Genomic DNA, 20595 nt, shown 5'->3' with positions numbered 1-20595 from the left:
AGAATATGATGTTGGAAGGAAACATTTTCTTTAAACTTTTCAGATATAATTTTGTTGTTTGTTTGTTTTTTAGCATTAGGCCACAACAGTTAGAAACTGAAAGGAAAAAAATTCCAGGAGCTGAAAATGAGTTAAAAAATAGAGTTATTATTTCAGGCCTTTTAAAATGGGAGAGAAAGTTGAAAATAGTGAGACTTAATAAAAGTTGAACTTTGCATTTAAAAAAGTACATTGTCTTTTAATTTATTAAGATTAAAGCAACATCTTAGAAAATTTCATAGTTCGAACCAATTCTTTAGTGCATAAGTTTTTTAATCAAACCCAATCTCTAGAAAGACCATTATAATTTTCCTTTAATTCTAGACAATTCAATCATATAAAAGTATTTTCAATAAATGTTCTTATTATGACTTATACAGATCATTTGTGACATGCTTGGATTTTTTGGTTTGTCCTGAACATCTCTCTTTCTTAAACAACCAGTCATTTTCTTCTAGGACAAAATTTACCATACGAGATTCTTTGTCATATAAAATATTTTTCTTTAAGCTTTCTTACCAAAAATACTTCTTTATTTCCATAATTTTCTCTGTATCTCTCTTATTTCTTGGTTCCTTTTACCTTGTTTTACACATAACCTTTAAATAAGCTTTGAATTAGACAAGAGTTATTCACCTTTTAAAAAGGACACACATTCTTTTAGAAACAACGGTTTTCTACAATATATTTTATGGGAAAATATCCAAGTAATGAAATATCCATTATTTAACTTAATATCACTTTAGATTCTAAATTAGGACAAGTTTGTCTACAAGTATTTATCCCGTTACATTTACTGAATTAATAGCTGAGATTGTTTATGAAAACTATAATAGTCATTATTTATGTTATGAAAATGCCACGCAAAACTGAGACAGTGAAATAAATTTGACCTAATGGACTCTATCTTGCTTCTAACCACGAGGCTGTCTTTTATTTCTGGGCATAGGTCAAACTAACTTCGGAAGGAACTTAGTTTATACTTTTGCTTTAAAACAAAGATGATAACTGTCCTTTCCAAAAACAAACCCTCTTCCTGCCTGGGGACTAGACTGCCTAAAGCCACAAGATTAGAAATCATGGTTTTGGAGTCATGCCACTGGAGGCTGTGAGATTCTAAATCTCCCCAAACTGTTCTTGGGGATAATATCACTATTCTAAAATGTAAGATCAGTTCTTGAGGCATTTTACAGATTCTGCACTCCATGGACCTACTGGCACCTCCCAGATCAATGATCTCGCTCATCTGGTCTTGAATCAGTGTAGGATAGTTTCTACTTTCTATGATTTCATCTCTGACCCAACGAATCAGAACTCCTGATTCACTGGACCCCCCCTGCACACTAAAGTGTCCATAAAAACTCTGATCCCCAAATTCTTGAGGATACTGATTTTAGTAATAATAAAACTCAGGTGTACTGCACAGTGGCTCTGCATGAATTACTCTTCTCTATTGTAATTCCCCTGTCTTGATAAATCAGCCCTTTCTAGGCAGTGGGAAAGGTGAACTCATTGGGTGGTTACAGTTACTTCACTGTCACCCATTTTATAGCCTGTGAATTTCAGGTGTTTACCTATGTAGCAACCTTAAGATTAAACATATGGTTGTTTTACAGAATAATTCAATATTTAACTATTTTCATTAAACCAATATTAATGTCTTATTTATCAAAAATTACACAAGCAAATATCCTTCTGTTTTGGGCTCGGTCTATAGTTTTTGTACCCCTTATGCCAAATTTTGATACTTGTAGTGCTTGGCAGGAGTAAGTATGAAATTGCTTGATCAATAAATGCAAACAAAAATGTACACTGAAAATTCTTGAGACATTTCTAGTATTACTTTACCAATAATTTTAAGGCTAGCTTATTAAAACTTTCACTTACATCACATGAACTTGAAGAGCATTCGGGTTTATTATTTAATTTATGAGTACTCTTGATATGGTTTGGCCCTGTGTCTCCACCCAAATCTCACATCGAATTGTAATACCCACATGTCAAGGAAGGGAACTGTAGTCCTGATGTGCTGAGGGAGAAAAGCTATTGGATCACGGGGATGGTTTCCCCCAGGCTGTTCACATGATACTGAGTGAATTCTCACGAGATCCAGTGGTTTCAAAAGTGGCAGTTTTCTCCTGTACTCTCACTTCTCTCTCCTGCCACCTTGTGAAGAAGGTGCCTGCTTCCCCTTTGCCTTTCACCATGACGGTAAGTTTTCTGAGGCCTCCTCAGCCATATGGAACTGTGAGTCAATTAAACCTCTTTCCTTCATAAACTACCCAGTCTCAGGGAAGTTCTTTATAGCAGTGTGAAAATTGACTAATAAAGTAAACTGGTACTGCAGAGAGTGGGGTACTGCTATAAAGATAAGATAACTTGAAAATGTGGAAGTTACATTGGAGCTGGGTAACAGTCAGAGGATGAAACAGTTTGGAGGGCTCAAAAGAAGATAGGAAGATGTGGGAAAGTTTGGAACTTCCTATAAACTTCTTGAATGGTTTTGACTAAAATGCTGATAATGACGTGGACAATAAAGTCCAGGCTGGGGTAGTCTCAGACCGAGATGAGGAATTTCTTGAGAACCGAAGCAAAGGTCACTCTTGTTGTGCTTTAGCAAAGACACTGGTGGCATTTTGCCCTTGCCCTAGAGACCTATGGAACTTAGAACTTGAGAGACATGATCTGAAATTGGGACTTATGTTCGAAAAGGAAGCAGAGCATAAAAGTTTGAAAAGTTTGCAGCCTGATTATGTGATAGCAAAGAAAAACCTATTTTCTAGGGAGAAATTTAAGCCTGCTGCAGAAATTTGCATGAGTAACCAGGAGCCAAATGTAAATTGCCAAGACAATGGGGGAAAATGTCTCCAGGGCATGTCAGAGGTCTTGGCAGCAGCCACTCCTACCACAGGCACTGAGGCCTAGGAGGCAAAAAATGGTTTTGTGAGTCGAGCCCAGGGCCCCCCTGCTCTGTGCAGCCTCATGACTTGGTGTCCTGCATCCTAGCTCCTACAGCTCCAGCTGTGGCTAAAAGGTGCCAAAGTACAGCTGGGTCAATTGCTTCAGAGGGTGCAAACTCCAAGCCTTCGTGGCCCTCTATGTAGTGTTGAGCCTGCGGGTGCACAGAAGACAAGAATTGAGGTTTGAGAACCTCCTAGGTATCAGAGGATATATGGACACACCTGGATTTCCAGGCAGAAGTCTGCTGTGGAGGCAGAGCTCTCATGGAGAACCTCTTCTAGGGTGGTGCAGAAGAGAAATGTGAGGTTAGAGCCCCCACACAGAGTCCCCACAGCGGCATTGCCTAGTAGAGCTGTGAGAAAAGGGCAAACCTCTTCCAGACCCCAAAATGGTAGATCCACTGATATTTGCACCGTGTGCTAGGAAAAGCTGCAGACACTCAACACCAGCCATGAAAGCAGCCAGGGATGGAGGCTGTACCATGTAGAGCCACAGAGACAGAGCTGATCAAGGCTGTGCAAATCTACCCCTTGCATTAGCATGCCCTGTATGTAAGACATGGAGTCAAAGAAGATTATTTTGGAGCTTTAAGATTTAATGACTGCCCTGTTGGATTTTGGACTTCCTTGAGGTCTGCGGCCCCTTTGTTTTGACAAATTTCTCCCATTTGGAATGGAAGCATTTACCCAATGCCTGTACCCTCTTTGTTTCTTGGATGTAACTTACTGTTTTTTTTTTTATTTTATTTTATTTTACAGGATCATAGGTGGAAGGAACTTGTCTCAGATGAGATTTTGGACTTGGACTTTTAAGTTAATGCTGGAATGAGTTAAGACTTTGAGGGGCTGTTGGGAAGGCATGATAAGTTTTGAAATGTGAGGACATGAGATTTGGGAGGGGCTAGGAATGGAACAATATGGTTAGGCCTTGTGTCTCCACCCAAATCTCACCTTGAATTATAATACCCATAATCCTCTTTGTCTAGGGAGAGACCTGGAGGGAGATGATTGGATTATGGGGGCAGATTCCTCCATGCTATTCTCATGATAGTGAGTTATCACGAGATCTCATGGTTTTAAAAGTGGCAGTATTTTTCTCCCACAGTCTTACTTCTCTCTCCTGCCACCTTGTGAAGAAGTTGCCTGTTTCCTTTTCACCTTCCACCATAATTGTAATTTTCCTGAGGCCACCCCAGCCATATGGAACTGTGAGTCAATTAAACCTCTTTCCTTTATAAATTATCCAGTTTCTGTGAAGTTCTTTACAGCAGTGTGAAAACTGACCAAGACAACTCTTTAAGCCAAATTTGTACCTTCTTGCCAAAATACAATGAAATACATGTATATATACATAAACACACGCATACATACTCATACAACCAAAGATCCTATAGCTTTTACTTCAGAACTCTAGTCATGAGATATTAATACAAACTCATTGGCTTGCAAAATAGTAACAGGAAGAAGTGGTTGGATGCAAATAGTGGATTGTATCTAAGTAGAAAGCCAACAGCAACTTTAAAGCAGGCAGAAAAGAAAATAGAGAAAAAGAGAACTTAGGAACTCTATAGTTTGTGGGTCGACCTTAGGACTCTTTTATCTTGGTGTAAATGTGCACAAAGATCATTATTTCCATCTAACACAAATTCTAGCAAGTAGAACCATAAAAGCAACAGGGTGCCCAAAAGGGAAACATTCTCCTTGTTTTCTCCTCATTTGTAGATTATTTGTTTCCCACTTTTCTTTCTTAAAAGGAGGAACTGAGCTGTGGCCTAGGCTTTTTGTGGAGTGGGTTGAAGTGTGTGCTGGTTGTGGGACTCCACAGTGTGTTACCTCTTAGTCATTTCTGCCCTCTTACCTGTCTCAGTGTCTCTCTCCAGAGGTCTAAGCACCTCTAGGAGGGCTGAAAGAGCAAAGTGACCAGCTCCCATGTGTGCTTCCTGGACAAGCCTTTTTAAAACTAATTTTGTTGGCAGTTCCCTGTAGGGCTTCTACATGTCACAGAGGCTCAATGATGTGGTTTGGCTGTGTCTCCACCTAAATCTCATCTTGTAGATCACATAATTCCCATGTGTTGTGGGAGGGACCCAGTGGGAAATGACTGAATCATGGGGGCTGGTCTTTCCCATGCTGTTCTTGTGATAGCGAATGGGTCTCACAAGATCTGATGGTTTTAAAAATGGGAGTCTCCTGCACAAGCTCTCTCTTTGCCTGCTGTCATCCACATAAGATGCTTCTCCTTGCCTTCCACCACGATTGTGAGGCCTCCCAAGCCACATGAAACTGTAAGTCCATTAAACCCTGTATAAATTACTCAGTCTCAAGTATGTCTTTATCAGCAGTGTGAATAAGGACTAATACAGTAAATTGGTACCAGTAGAGTCGGGGGCTGCTGAAAACATACCTGAAAATGTGGAAGAAACTTTGGAACTGGATAACAGGCTGAGGTTGGAACAGTTTGGAGGGCTCAGAAGAAGACAGGAAAATGTGGGAAAGTTTGGAACTTCCTAGAGACTTGTTGAATGGCTTTGCCCAAAATGCTGATAGTGAAATGGACAATAAAGTCCAGGCTGAGTTGGTTTCAGATGGAGATGAGGAACTTGTTGGGAACTGGAGCAAAGGTGACTCTTGTTATGTTTTAGCAAAGACACTGTGGCATTTTGCGCCTGCCCTAGAGATGTGTGGAACTTTGAACTTGAGAGAGACTATTTATGATATCTGGCAGAAGAAATTTCTAAGCAGCAAAACATTCAAGAGGTGACTTTGGTGCTGTTAAGGCATTCAATTTTATAAGGGAAGCAGAGCATAAAAGTTCAGAAAATTTGCAGCCTGATATTGCAATAAAAAAGAAAATCCCATTTTCTGAGGAGAAATCCAGGCTGGCTGCAGAAATTTGCATAAGAAAAAGGAGCCAAATGTTAATCCTCAGGACAATGGGGAAAAGATCTCCAGGGCATGTCAGAGGTTTCATGGCAGCCCCTTCCATCACAGGCCTGGAGGCTTGGGAGGAAAAAGTGGTTTGATGGGCCGAGCTCAGGGTCCCCATGCTGTGTACAGCCTATGGACTTTGTGCCCTGTGTCTCAGCCACTCCAGCCATGACTAAAATGTGCCAAGGTACAGCTTGGGCTGTTGCTTCAGAGGGTGGAAGCCACAAGCCTTGGCAGCTTCCACATGGTGTTGAGCCTGTGAGTACACAGAAGTCAAAAATTGAGGTTTTGATTAGCTATAGATTTGACTAATTATTATTGACAATGGGTGCATTTCCTCATGGACAAATATATATATATAATTATAAATAGTTATGGGTATAATTAGTCACAGGCAGTTATAATAAGAGATAGGTAGAATCTTAGAGTTATATTTCTTTGACCTATAATGTAATCTAGTCACAGAAATATCTTTAGGTCTTCCAAAACTTTCATCAAACAGGGTGACTGGGCAGCATGTTTTTTCTATTTGATTCTACCACATTACATTCATTTATTGTTACTTACAGAGAATCTAAGGTACAATATCTTTAGACATAAACTCATGTATATAAACTCCTGGGAGGTTTCTTGTGCTCCTGCACCCCGTTTGTTATGTTCAAACACCAGGAGGTTCATGACGAATAAAAAGCCAACCACCTGTGCAACTTTGAGTCCTAGAAAGTGCTTCCACTCAGAATCCCTGGCTCCTGTCCAATTCTAAGGGAAAGTGGGCAAAACAAACAACAACAAAGAAAAAAAAAGTAAAAAATATATAAGGAAATTTGATCATTCCAGTGTCAGTACCTCTGAATCACGCCTGTCTGAACCTTTAGTCCAGTGTTCCCTCAATGAAAACTGTTTCCATGACCTTGAAATTCAGATATGCCTTTTGTCCAACCTGGAAAGTAAGACAGGCATACAAAGAAGTTGATAACATCATCTATCTACCTTTCAAGTTCCTACACATTTACCAAGTCCTAGTTAAAATCCTACCTCCTCTAGTAAGCCTTTCCAGATATTTAAAGTCAGGATTCATCTATTCTTTTTTCACAAGGCTCTGTTTGTAGGTCTAGTGTAGCACTGAGTATATTCTTGCTTGCATTGGCTTTAATATTAATGTCTGTGTTTCCCTCGGTGGACTATGAGCTTCTAGAGAATAGAGATGCATGCTTAATTTGTTTCTCTATGCACTGGAGAATGGCAGTGGTTCTAAATTATTGGAGTATGTCATTCTTGTGACACAATTAACATTACTAACAATGGAATATCAAAGTTTACGATGACATATTCTGCTTTGCTATATACACATGCATGTGTGTATGTTCTACGCGTATGAAAACAAACCTGCACATTCTGTACATTTATCCCAGAACTTAAAGTAAAATAAAAAAAAAGAAACAAAACAAAACAAAAAGGGTGGCCAGTATAGGCCTCAATGAAAAGGTGGCATTTGACTTGAAGGAGGCTCAGTGCTATGGATGTATAGGGAAGAATGATCCCAGGATGAAGAAACAGCCAGTGCAAAGGCCCTAATTAGAGACTGAGCCCGGCATGATCCAGGGACAGTAAGGAGTCCAGTGTGGTTGAAGCGGAGTGGATTGAAACCTCACTTCTCCATGCACCCACCACGTCCTATACCCCAATACACTGCTGCCCTCCCTCTATCCTCCCCACTGTTACCTTGCCATGCTATCGCCTGGCATATTGTCACTTTTCTCTCATGGGACTTGGACAACTAACTCCCCCTCTAGGGATAGTTTCTGCCTCAGATTGCCGAGACTCACCTGCCTCTCCTTTTACACTCAAGTCCCTCACTGTGGCTCATTGAAGTCCTGCATTCCAGTGCCGGGCGAGGTTATTCTCCCATGCAGAGGCCATCCGGCACTGCTCCCTGGTCACTTGCTGACTGTGGCACAGGCAGCAGTGCCTCAACCTGGCCTCAGGAAGGAAGCTGGGGAGTTGCTTGTTGTTCCTGGACGTTCAGGGGAGAGGCAAGAACACAGACTCGGGAACTCCAGAATGCAGCGCTTCGCTGAGGAAACAAAGACTGACAGCTAGATCCCTGTCGACAGGCACCTGCCACCTTTGCCTGTCAGGCACTGCATCAGACTCCAGCTCATTTGACCCACCTGAGAGATAAAGATCAGGAAACTCATAGGGCATTCCCAAGCTCACACAGTTTGTGAGGTTTGGACCTGGGATTTGCATGAGGCTCCTGGGCCCATGCTCATAACTGCTGTGCTGTGCTCACTTAAGCCCCATGTCACCTGTGTGTAAAATGAGACTAGACATTGTTTGCCGTTCCATCTGCCTCTAAATGGTTGTGAATTTGGTCAAAAGACAAAGTCTAGAGGAAGAATTTCTCTGCCACTCTTTTCTGGCTTGCTTTTTGATAGCTCAGATTACTTGTAGGTGGTATACTTGTTTAAAACAGAAATCGCGACCTTTATTGTTATATGAGGTTTCAAGCTTAATATCTGAAATGCAGAAAGACATTGGGTGTGTTTATTTGCGAATCTACACTCTCAATACATTCCCTTCTCTCTACATAAGACTTTCTAGCAATATATTGGACTCTCTTTCCAACATGAATGCTCACATTTTCTTTAGGCATCTTCTTTTCATTGCCTGTCATTCATTCTTTCTAGGGGATATCTCCATCTAGCAGAGGGAAGTCCAGCTACCAAAATGAAATCTGAAGTTGGCTTCTGTGTAACTTATCTACCTGATCTTCAACCCTTACAACAGCAGCCTGAACTAAAGGACATAATTGGAATATTCCTTACAAGTTAATAGATCTGCCTACCACCCAAGAAAGAGTGAGTCCCTTCTAAAACAATAAGCACCAGCTGTCAAACATCCTCTCCAAGCCTCATACGTTACTAGACATTTCACGTGCAAAACTCTGCACTAGGCAGAGGCCTGGGGTTGGCTACTTTGTTCTTGGTTTACTCTGTAAACAGCATAGCCAGCAGCAGCCTCATGCTATATACACACTTGAAAGAATTTGATCCAATGCCTTCAGTATTTACCTCACAGGATGTTTCAGAAGAGAATCTGCGGCCAAATGATTTTCCATCAGATATGTGCTCATCCTTCTGTCTCACCCACGTCCAATTATCCTGAGGATATTAGCTTTTGCTTTTTTTTCTGTTCTCTGTACATATGCAGTAATTCACCTAAGGGACTGGATTTCAACTTACTCCTGTTCCTGACCTTGATTGCCAATCACCCTCTCCCTAACCCATGTTACTAGACAGCTGGAATTCACTTTTCTAAAGGAATCAGTTACTTAATGTTGCCTACCATGACACTGGTTTACTTAACTTTCAGGGAAGTCTCAACAGTGGTGCACAATCCAAGGAGCAATGGCACAGGGCAGGGCTTAATCTCCTTTCATATTTTGACCTTGCCTTTCAGCAGCTTCAATCAGCCCTTATCTATAAAACTGAGGCTATCCCATATTCTTTCCTACAATCCTAAAATATCTCACTCTGAAATTGTATCTCAGACAAGCAGCATTTATGCCATGTGTCTCCTGAACAACCTTGCTCAGCAACACATTCCAGATGGGGTTTCTGTTCTCTTCTTATTTCCAACTTCTCATGGAATAGTTAGGCCAGTGTTTTCCAAACATTAGGTCATAATAGTAACCCCCAATAAATACTAGCTACTGTCATTATTATGAAGCCATGCATTGAGTGCAATAACATAACCCTCATTGAATATAATATGAAGTAGGTGGATACTTTAAAGATTATTTTTTTTTTTTTGAGATGGAGGAGTTTTGCTCTTGTTGCCCAGGCTGGAGTGCAATGATGTGATCTCAGCTCACCGCAACCTCCACCTCCCGGGTTCAAGCGATTCTCCTGCCTCAGCCTCCCAAGTAGCTGGGATTACAGGCATGTGCCACCACACCCGGCTAATTTTGTATTTTTAGTAGAGACGGGGTTTCTCCATGTTGGTCAGGCTGGTCTTGAACTCCCGACCTCAGGTGATTCGCCCGCCTTGGCCTCCCAAAGTGCTGGGATTACAGGCGTTAGCAACCACACCCGGCCGAAACTTTAAAGATTTTTGTGTGATGAAGTTCAGAGAAGTAAACTGAATTCTTGGGCATTATAGCTACAGAGCTAAAATTTGAATAGAAGTCTTAGTGACTCTAAAATTTATGTTCTCTACCACTGTGCTATTCCTTTTCCATAAATGTCTGAACACAGAGGAAATAATCAAGTCTCAACTTGAGATATTGCCACATGCTTATGAGATTACAAAGCTAGTAAATATAAGAAAACATTTGACGTGTTTTTGAAACTCCCACCTTTAGATGGAGACACTCACTATCTTACCAAATGTATTCTAAAAGGAAAAATCAGTATGCCTCAATTATGAAATTTAATGAGAAACACTGGTACATAAAATAGAAGTCATAGGTATGATGTGGAGATAGACACTGACTCACTTGTCCCCAGAATCTCTACCTTTGGCGAATTAAGGGAAATATCTCTTGAAGCAATCCTTCTCTGACCTGGGGATAGCTTTGGTTATTGGAAGAAAATCTCCAAGAGAATAATTGAGAACTAATATGTATCTTGAATTTTTATAAGCCATGAGGTGGGATGGGAAATTGAGTTATGGGACTAGATCAATATTAACACAACCCTCTAGGCTCATTAATATTCCACTAGCATCCATTGGATTAAAAATTTAGAGTCTCCCTCCGTTAGACTTCCTGAGAAATGTACTTCTCTTTGATTTTATGGCCCTTATTGCTGTCTTTTTTTGTGTCCGGTAAATAATGAGTACTAATTAAAGTGTTTCAAAGCAACAAATCTATGAGAAATATGATTGTAAATGCATTTTGTTAAATAGAAGAAAACATTTGTAAACAAAAAAACAGGTAGGAATGTGAATGGCTAGATAGAAAGGATTCAGGAATGATGAGTGTCTTGAAAATTTAATAGAAATGCAGCTATCTCCTCTGGAAAATAAACAAACAAAAAACTTCTAACATAAATAACTTTCTACCTATTCAGTCAAGAATGATTCATGTTTAGTCTTAAAGTGGAGAAGCCAATGAATCAACATTTTGGTCAAACTGCTTTTAAGAAGTCTCATTACATCCCATGTAGAGATAATTTGCCCAAGATGCTACAGTTAGTAAACAACAATTTCTGGATGCAGGCCCTACTCTTGTGATTTGAAAGAGAGTAGATGTTGGAAAGCCTATTCTCTTTTCACTATACTCTGCAAGGAAAAAAAAACTGGTGGCTACTGTGCAAACACATGAGAGGGTGGGTCTTATTTTGTCTGAGGAGGTTAGAGCAATTTCCAAGAAGTTATTATTTGAGTTAACTCTTAAAGAATGAAATAGGATTTTCCAAGAAGACAGGGCAGGGAAGGTGATATGGTTTGGCTGTGTCCCCACCCAAATCTCATCTTGAATTATAGCTCCCATAATTCCCACGTGTTGTGTGAGGGACCTGGTGGGAGGTAATTGAATCATGAGGGTGGCTTCCCCTATGCTGTTCTCATGGTAATGAGTAAGTCTCACAAGATCTGATAGTTTTACAATGGGAACCTCTTTCACTTGGTTCTCATTTTCTTTTGGCTGGCTGCCATGTAAGACATCCCTCTGCTCTTCCTTCATCTTCCACCGTGATTGTGAGGCCTCTCCAGCCATGCTGAACTGTGAGTCAGTTACACCTTTTTCCTTTATAAATTACTTAATCTCGGGTATGTCTTTATTAGCAGTGTGAAAGTGGGAAAATGAACTAATACAGAAGGATGTCAAAAACATGTGCATTTGAAATACTCCTGCATGCGTAAATGGAAAAGGAGTGACAATCTGGTGTGTTCATTCAAGGATCTGCAAGTGACTGGTATGGCTGAAGTCCATGTTGCACATGGGAGAGTAGGGCCTCTTGGGGTTGCAGAGGCTATACTTTGGTCTGAATGTTTGTGCTCTCCCCTATTCATATGCTGAAATCCTAATCCAAGGCAATGGTATTAGAAGATGGAAACTTTGGGGGTGATTATGTCATGAAGGAGGAGCTTTCATGAATGGGCTTAGTGACCTTATACAATAAGGCCCCAAAGAGAACTGTCACTTCTTCTACCATGTGAGGACACTCCTACAAGATGTTATCTCCGAGCTAGAAAGTGGATTCTCATCAGAAACCAAATCTAAGGTGCTTTGAGCTTGGACTTTTCAACTTTCAGATAAGAAATACATTTCTGTTCTTTATACGCTGCCCAGTTTATGGTACTTTGTTGTAACAGACCAAAAAGACTAAGATAGGTTGATAGGGGCTAGACAACAAAGGGTCTTAGGTGCCAGGCTAGTGAATTTAAATTCCCTAGGTAATGGGAATCTATTGAAGGGTTTTGATCATGAAGTGGAAAAGTAAGATTTATATATCGGCTTCAGTGTGGAGAATGAAAAGTAGGGGAGAAAGACCATGTAGAAATCTAGACAGTCTAGACAAGGGCAGAGAAATGATTAAATTCATAAGCAAAAGTAATGGAAGTAACAGAGAAGTAAGCAGAGTAGAAATTTGGAAAATCTCAATAGACTTAACAAGATCTAGTGACTGCATTTGGAGGATGAGATGGAGGGGGAAGGAGGAATTGAGGGTGACTGCAGTTTAGACTGACTTGGTGGTCAGGCTGAACATTGGTATCATCTGTCAAGAGAGAGAATACATCAACAGAAGCAGGTCCAGAGATGAGACAGTACAATTTTGATAGCAGAATGGAATCACACTGAGGACTTGATTTGGTCTGAATCCCAATTTTGCCATTCACAACTTAGGCAAATTATTTAAGCATCTTGAGCCTCTGCTTTTCATTTGTTTGTTTGTTTTTTATCTTTAAGTGTCTAATTAGAGCATGATATGGTTTGGATCTGTGTCCCTGCCCAAATCTCACGTCAGATTGTAATCCCCAGTATTGGAGGTGGGTCCTGGTGGGAGGTGATTGAATCATGGAGGTGGTTTCTTCTGAATGGTTTACCACCATCGCCTTGGTGATATTCTTATGATAGTGAATGAGCTATCACGAGATCTGGTTGTTTAAAAATATGTAGCACCTCCACCCTCTCTTCCTGCTTCTTTTTCCATGTGAAGTATTGGCTCCCCCTTTGCCTTCTGCCATGAGTAAAAGCTCCCTGAGACCTCCTCAGAAGCAGATGCCACCGTACTTCCTGTACAGCCTGCAGAACCGTGAGCCAATTAAATCCCTTTTCTTTATAAATTACCCAGTCTCAGATATGTCTTCATAGCAATGCAAGAATGAACTAATACAGAGCAAATACCTCGCAACATTGACGGATAATTTAAGTGAGAAAAATATATGTTAGTTACATGTTTTGCACAAATACTGGCTCATTTAGTAAAAGCTCAAATATATATGTTGGACTTATTGAGAGTCTGAGATTCCAGTAATACACCCAGACAGAGAAGTCGGTTAAAATCAGGATCACTCTACTCCAGGCCTTCCTAGAGGCCCTGGAAAAACATAAAAAATCAAGGCCATTTGATTTGAAAAATAAGATCCACCTGCCTCGGCCTCCCAAAAAGCTGAGATTTCAGGTGTGAAATCTCAAAAACCTGGCCTGGTTTTGCTTTCTTTAGGGTAAAACATTTTTTCTTCCATAAAAATATAAGATACAAAAATACAAAACATTCATTAAAAAATTGAAAACCAGGAAAGTGCAATGGAAAATAACTTAAATTACACAAATCCTCACCATGTAAAACTACTGCTAACCTTCTGGTGTATTTCTTCCTGTTTTTTCTATTCTATAGTATCCTCTTCCATTGATAGGTATCTGTATTCTTATGAAGTCTCACTATCACAATTTACTTTAGTTATTAATATGATACAGAAGTTTTGCATTTATTATTTCTCAAACATGTCCCGGCTGGTCTAATATATTTATTTGTTTAGATGAACCTTAACATCTTTGTCAAGTTATAGAAATTCCATTTTGATTTTTTTCTGGAGTCATGTTAAATTTATAAACGTATTTGTGAAGAATGGATATCTTTACAACATTGAGTCTTATAATCTAAGGCCATAATATATCTTTATTAATACAAGATTTATATCTATGTGAGCTTGCTATGATATTTAAATACTCTGTGACTAAATTCCCTCAACTATTAAGTTGTACCCACCTCGAAGTAATGCTGAAAGGATTAAACGAGTTAATACAGGTAGTTTGAAATGCAGTTTGAAGTAGTTTGAACAGCATCTAGCACACAGTAAGTGCTCAAAAACTGTGTTGTCTTTTTTGTTGTTCTTTCCTCTAGTAAAATTTATAGTTTTTTTCCATATATGCTCTACACATTCCTTGTTATGTTTAATCTTGGAATTTTACATTTTGATTTTATTGGTAGAGTTGTTTTTCTGAAATTATGCATTGATTTTCTGAAATTCAAATTTAACTGGGTTGCCTGAATGACTTTTTTCCTTTTGGTTAAATCTGGCAATACTACATCATTGAGAATGAGATATTTTCCATTATATTTTTCACTGATTATTTTGAGGAAACAGAGAAGGCTTTTCTCATTTTTTATATCTATTGCTTTAGATCAGTGTTCTGGAATTATTAACATGAGCCCTAATCACATGATGGGGCTTCTTAAGTCATGGCTTTCTAGGCCTCAGCCCCAGAGTCTCTGATTCAACAGAACTGGGGTAGATTCTGAACATTGGTATTCTTTTTAAAAATTTTTAAGATTTTTTTTAAATGCTTGTGGGTACATATTAGGTAATCACATATATATTAATGGAGGTACAAGAGATATTTTGATACAGGGATGCAGTGTAAAATAAGAACATTATGGAGAATGGGGTATCCATTCTCTCAAGCATTTATCCTTTGAGTTACAAATGACCCAATTACATTCTTTAAGTTATTTTAAAACATATAATTACATTATTCTTTATTACAGTCACCCTATTGTGCTATCAAGTAGTAGATCTTATTCATCCTTTATATTTTTGTACCCATTAACTATCCACACCTCCCCCACAATACCCTACCCTTCCCAGCCTCTGGTAACCATCCTTCTACTCTTTATGTCCATAAGTTCAAGACATACACATTGCAAACAGGCATACGAAAATGTGCTCAACATCACTGATCATCAGAGAAATGCAAATCAAAACTACAATGAGCTAGCATCTTACCCCAGTTACAATGAAAATTGGTATTCTAACAATGCTCAGGCGATGCTGACGCTGCTGGTCTGGGGACCACACTTTGGGAATTGCTGCCTTAGTGGAAGTCTTATTTCTGATTTCTCATACTTTTTCAATGAATTGTCTTGCTTTGGTTTTGTTGTATCTTGTTTTGGTAAATATCCAAATGATCTTCAATTAATAATAATATTGTCTCCAGATGTCTGATATCTTATGTTAGCTGTAACTTTCAGAGTAATGCCAAAAAAGTTTAGTCCTGGTATGTGTTTTTGTCTTATTCCCGACTTGCATAGGAATGTTGATAGTATTTCCACAGTACATGTACTGTGGTAATTGCTTGAAAGATATTTTTCAGTCACTTAAACATGATTCATTTTTAAATTGTCATCTTCCTGGTTTTATAGAAAGTTTAATACCTTTTAATAATTATCTACATTTTCATATTTTTCCATTGTCCTATTCATGCTACATATTATATAAATTAGTTTCTAATATTAACCCAAATTTACATTTACAGCCTTGAAAACTGTCTCATCTCATATTTTATTTCCAGGATATTGTTGGTGGTAATCTTGGCAGAGTGAATTCATATTTGGTTTTGCAGGAGAGAAAGGGAAATGAAGTCAGCTTGCTTCTACATGATCATAGATAGTGGAACCACCATAGCTTTTTTTTTTTTTTACTTTATTTTGTTTTTAGTATTGTACATGGGGCCTTATATTTCCACCTGCAATTCAAATTGAAACATCTGATAATTGTATTGCAGAAGATTTTATCTTTGAATGACATACATGAAATAAGAATTTCTTTTTAAGTGTGAACTATAATCTTGAGATTAAAACTTTTCATTCCAATAATATTTTACAGCATATTCTTATGATTCTGTTTACTCAGAAATCCAACGTTATTAAAATGTTGTTCTTTTGCATAGACAGGTAGCAGGTATTGAGTAAAGAATATTCACCACATTAAAAAGTCCATTAAAATCAAGTTTAATTGTTGTTGATCGCTCTTAGTTAAAAAAATTGTGATACTTAATGGACATGTGTCATTGATCATTGGAAAGTCTGATGCATCTAGTCCTTTCACACCAATAAATGTCTTTGGTAGTTAACTGTGTCACAGAATTTAAGCCTAAGAATAGTAAAAAGGTCCAGAAGGAATTAGGTGGTAACCTATAAGTATATGGCAGCTCAAGTCTAGAACAAGTCAGATTTTCCTCATACTTCAATTCTGAATTTGAATTGAAGTCAATTCAATTCAAAACAACTGAACTAACCTAAAAAAAAGATGTAAATGATTGGAGAAGAGCTGAATTACAAAGTGAATATGCTTCTGATTGGCAGGACTTCTGGCCACTGTTATTACTGCCAATGGTATGGATATGTTTTGTCGTGTGTGTGTGTGTGTGTGTGTGTTCACGCGCATGTGTGGGTGTGTGTCATGCAGATGTGCTTTGACAAAATGAAAAAGAAGAATCTGCTCTATACTCACATTATCATTGAGAAAATTTGCCTTGTATATACTAGCATTTTTGACTCCTATTGTCAGTAAGAAAAACATGTATTAATAATAAAAGCGTGTACGATTTCCATGATGGCTTAGAGAAAGCAAAGCATACTCCAAAGGATATTTTTAAAGGACAATGATCCTGGTGTGGCAGAGATGCATGATTAACATAACAGAACACCAGCCAGGATCACATTTTGCCTATTGTAAAAGTGGTTCCTCTGTTACCTTACATTTCTGCCTACTCAGGCACTCCAATAGCTTTGTTTCGAATTACCTTTACCTTTCTGTTATCCCCTTTATTTGGCAACTCTCATTTTAATTACCCAGAGAAAAATCTATGCATTTTTCTCCCAGGAGACTTTTGAATAGTAATAATATACCATTAGCCATCTTTGGAGAAAAAGCAAGTACTTATCGAGAATTAATGTCATTCATATTCCTCTGAGTTGTCTGTTTCTTACCCAAGTTCTATTCAGGATTTCAAGATACAATCCTGACTCATACTTTTTAGAAGAAAACAGCCCATGGGCTAGTACTAAGAAGAAAACTATTCTCCTATTTTCAAAACATTCTTGGAAAATAGTTATAGCCCAACCACATATCACACTGTGCATGGGTATAATTCTTTACAATTCATCTGTTTGCTCCTTACAAAAATGTTTTCAGGATATTAAGGAAGACATTGGGATTGATTCCCATTTTTCATTGCAAGAAACCTAATTACATTAAGAGAAGCCATTTTAGGTTAGGAGAAAGGAGCGGGTGACTGGCTTTTATCACACACCGAGTACATGACAAATTCAGAACTCCAACCTAGGATTCTAGCTTCTTACCCACACATTCTCCTTCTCTAAATCGGATATTATTTTTCTACTTTATTCCTTAAACGATAAAGATCACTTACATTTGACTGGGCATTTTTTTTTAATTTATTTTTATTTTTATTTATTTATTTATTTATTTATTTTACCAATATTGATAATTTTATTTCTTTTTTTCTTTTTTTTTTTAATTTTATTATTATACTTTAAGTTTTAGTGTACATGTGCACAACGTGCAGGTTTGTTACATATGTATACACGTGCCATGTTGATGTCATTTAGCATTAGGTATATCTCCTAATGCTATCCCTCCCTCTCCCCCCACCCCACAACAGGAAGGGGAACATCACACACCAGGGACTGTTGACTGGGCATTTTATTGGTGTCTTTCCACAATTTATCCAGTGTATGTATTTGAAATGCATCTTCTTTACGGTCATGAGCACTTTCATGAAGAGACAAGTGAGACTGAATGCTAAAACAGCGGCCATTTGAACAAGTGAAAAGAGACTTGTTAATTGGGCACTGCTTTGGTTTGAGCTGCTGTTGCTGCTGCTACTACTGCTACTCCTAGAGAGACAGTAACAGCACTTGTACACACTGATGGCAGCAGTAAGCGGGATACAGGAATATAATTATAAGTCAGCACCTCAGGAAGGGAAGACTCCTTGGGGGGGCATCCCATTACTAAAGGAAAACCGTTAGCAGCTATGATGAGGCTAGGAAAGGCATTCTTAGTATTTTAGCAATTGCAGGGCAAGGAACAGGCAGCAGTTGAGGAAGAGGAAAAAGCTGAAAATATACTTCCACTAATCTCCAGTTTATTTATCTCTTCTCCACATAGCACTCAGCAGTGTCACTTGCATCATGGATAGGAATGGTTTTAGGAACAGTTGGCCTCTCTTGAACCAAAAGGTACTGGAGGGGCAGAAAGCATCGCTGTGTGTGTGAAGCTTGAGTTTGGGTGTTGCATATGGTTTCAAAAACTGCCTCTGCTATTTTCAAGCTGTGTGAATGGGGAAAATTACTTACATCTCTCAGTCTTTGTTTCCTTAGCTTTCAAATGTATATAATAATAAGTAGGTCAGAGAAAATCTTATTTGCTCATATTACTGTGCCGCTCCTGCTAACCCCCAATATTTACCGACATGTTAGAATGAGATTCTCCAGTGCCAGGGCTCAGAAAACACCACCTCAAAATATGACTCTAGAAGACCAGAATATACCACACCAAAATAGAGTTCTTTGGCATATTTTTAGCTAGTTATTCTGAGAAACTACAGACACCGGAGTAACTCTGAAAAGCTACCCTTTTGTAAAGAAAATTTGCATGTATGAAAGAAATCTACATTAGCAAAAGTATCTGTAACGGGAAGAGGACTGCTGCAAGACAACTTTTATTACCTAAGAGACTTTTTGTTTAAACTACATAACATGATAATCTTTATGCACCATACATTTCTCCCCTTAACCTCCCATAACTTGTGGCTACCACAACCTCAGAAGTCCCAATCACCTATTCCTTTCTGTAGCTCAGGATGTTATTATGTAAGTTTTAATCATCTGGCTCTTCTTTGAGTCTTATGTTTTATGTAACTCCCATGTGGATGCAAGCATTTAAATATGTTCTTACTCCTGTAGCCCAGCCAAAGAATCAAGGAGGGTGGAAGGAAGTAATTTTTTCCTCTTTGACAACAGAGATTAAACATATAGGGATGGTGGTGGTGTGTGGAGGTGACGCTATTATTTACAAGGACTAACCATATGAGGGTGTGTATGAAGGGTTTGCTATTATTTATAGACGAATTGTCACATGTCAGTCAGTATTCTAAATGATGAAAGAGTTCAGGAAATGCCACCCCAAAATATACAACTTTGAATATCAAACTGAGGGCAGTCAGGAAACAGCAAACGCATGGAGGAGATTTTTCTGAATTTCCCTTATCTGCCTATAGACAGATTCTACAAAATGAATGCAATTGTCGTGATTCCTTTCTCCAGGAAGAATTAACTTGGATTAAAGGCGAGGAAAATGGATGTCTACACCACTCCCAGATGGGCTGCCACCTATTCTTCTAAGGACCCCCTTATCTTTCCTCCAAATCATTTACTTTCCCTTATGAAGAAGGCATAGAAGCTTCTATATCTCACTAGGTTTTGGGGTATTCACTTTTCTTTTTCTTGGATGCCCCCATGCACGTAATAAATTTGTGACCTTTTGTCCTGCTAATATGTCTACTGTCTGTTTATTTCAAAGACTCAATTATCAAACCCTCACAGGGTAGAAGAAAAGTTCTCTCTCCCCTACAGTGACTTCTAAATAAGAACTTACTTATTCCTTAAAACATGTGTACATCCTTAATTTACAGATGAGAAAACTGAAGTAAAGAGAAGTTAAATAACTTGTCCAAGGTCGCAGAGCTATTAAATGGCAGAGGCAAAATCTGAACCCGGAAGTCTTACACTTAACCTTAATGCTAACTACATTACTTTTCCCAAAGTCTTAAATATTTTTAAAAAATGTGTCACCTACGTGCATGTGACAAACAAGTAGCGCCTTGGTGAGATTTACTAAGCATCAAATGGCCAGAAATCAACAAAATTATCTTCACATTCTACCTTATTCATTTTAAAGCTTCTTAATGCTTATAGGGAAAATACCCTATTCTTGAAATTTACAGCCCACTCTAAACAATGAGTGTTTAGCTCTTACTGCTTTATTATTTCTTCATGAAAATACTGCTTAAAATAATTATAATTTCTACATTATAATTATTTCATATGTATTCAGTTACTGACATCTCCATTGACTTTCATTACACTGTCTCCTTAGTCATCTAAGCTGACTATGTTTCTACAATAAACTCAAAAATCTCATTTCTCAGATAGACTTTATTTCTCTAATCCACCTTGTTCACTCCCTTTTTTCCTGCTCCACTACCAATATCCTCTTTAAAACACATGCATGTTCTTCATATTGACATCAAACAACAATTCTGTCTTACTTTACCCTTGTTTAAAACAAGACAAAAACTGGAAAACTATAGTTCTGAACATAAACTAAGTATTTGGAAAACATTATTTAA

The sequence above is a fragment of the Nomascus leucogenys genome, chromosome X (assembly GCF_006542625.1).
Source record: "Nomascus leucogenys isolate Asia chromosome X, Asia_NLE_v1, whole genome shotgun sequence".
NCBI lineage: Eukaryota > Metazoa > Chordata > Mammalia > Primates > Hylobatidae > Nomascus > Nomascus leucogenys.
This window is presented reverse-complemented; position numbering follows the sequence as displayed.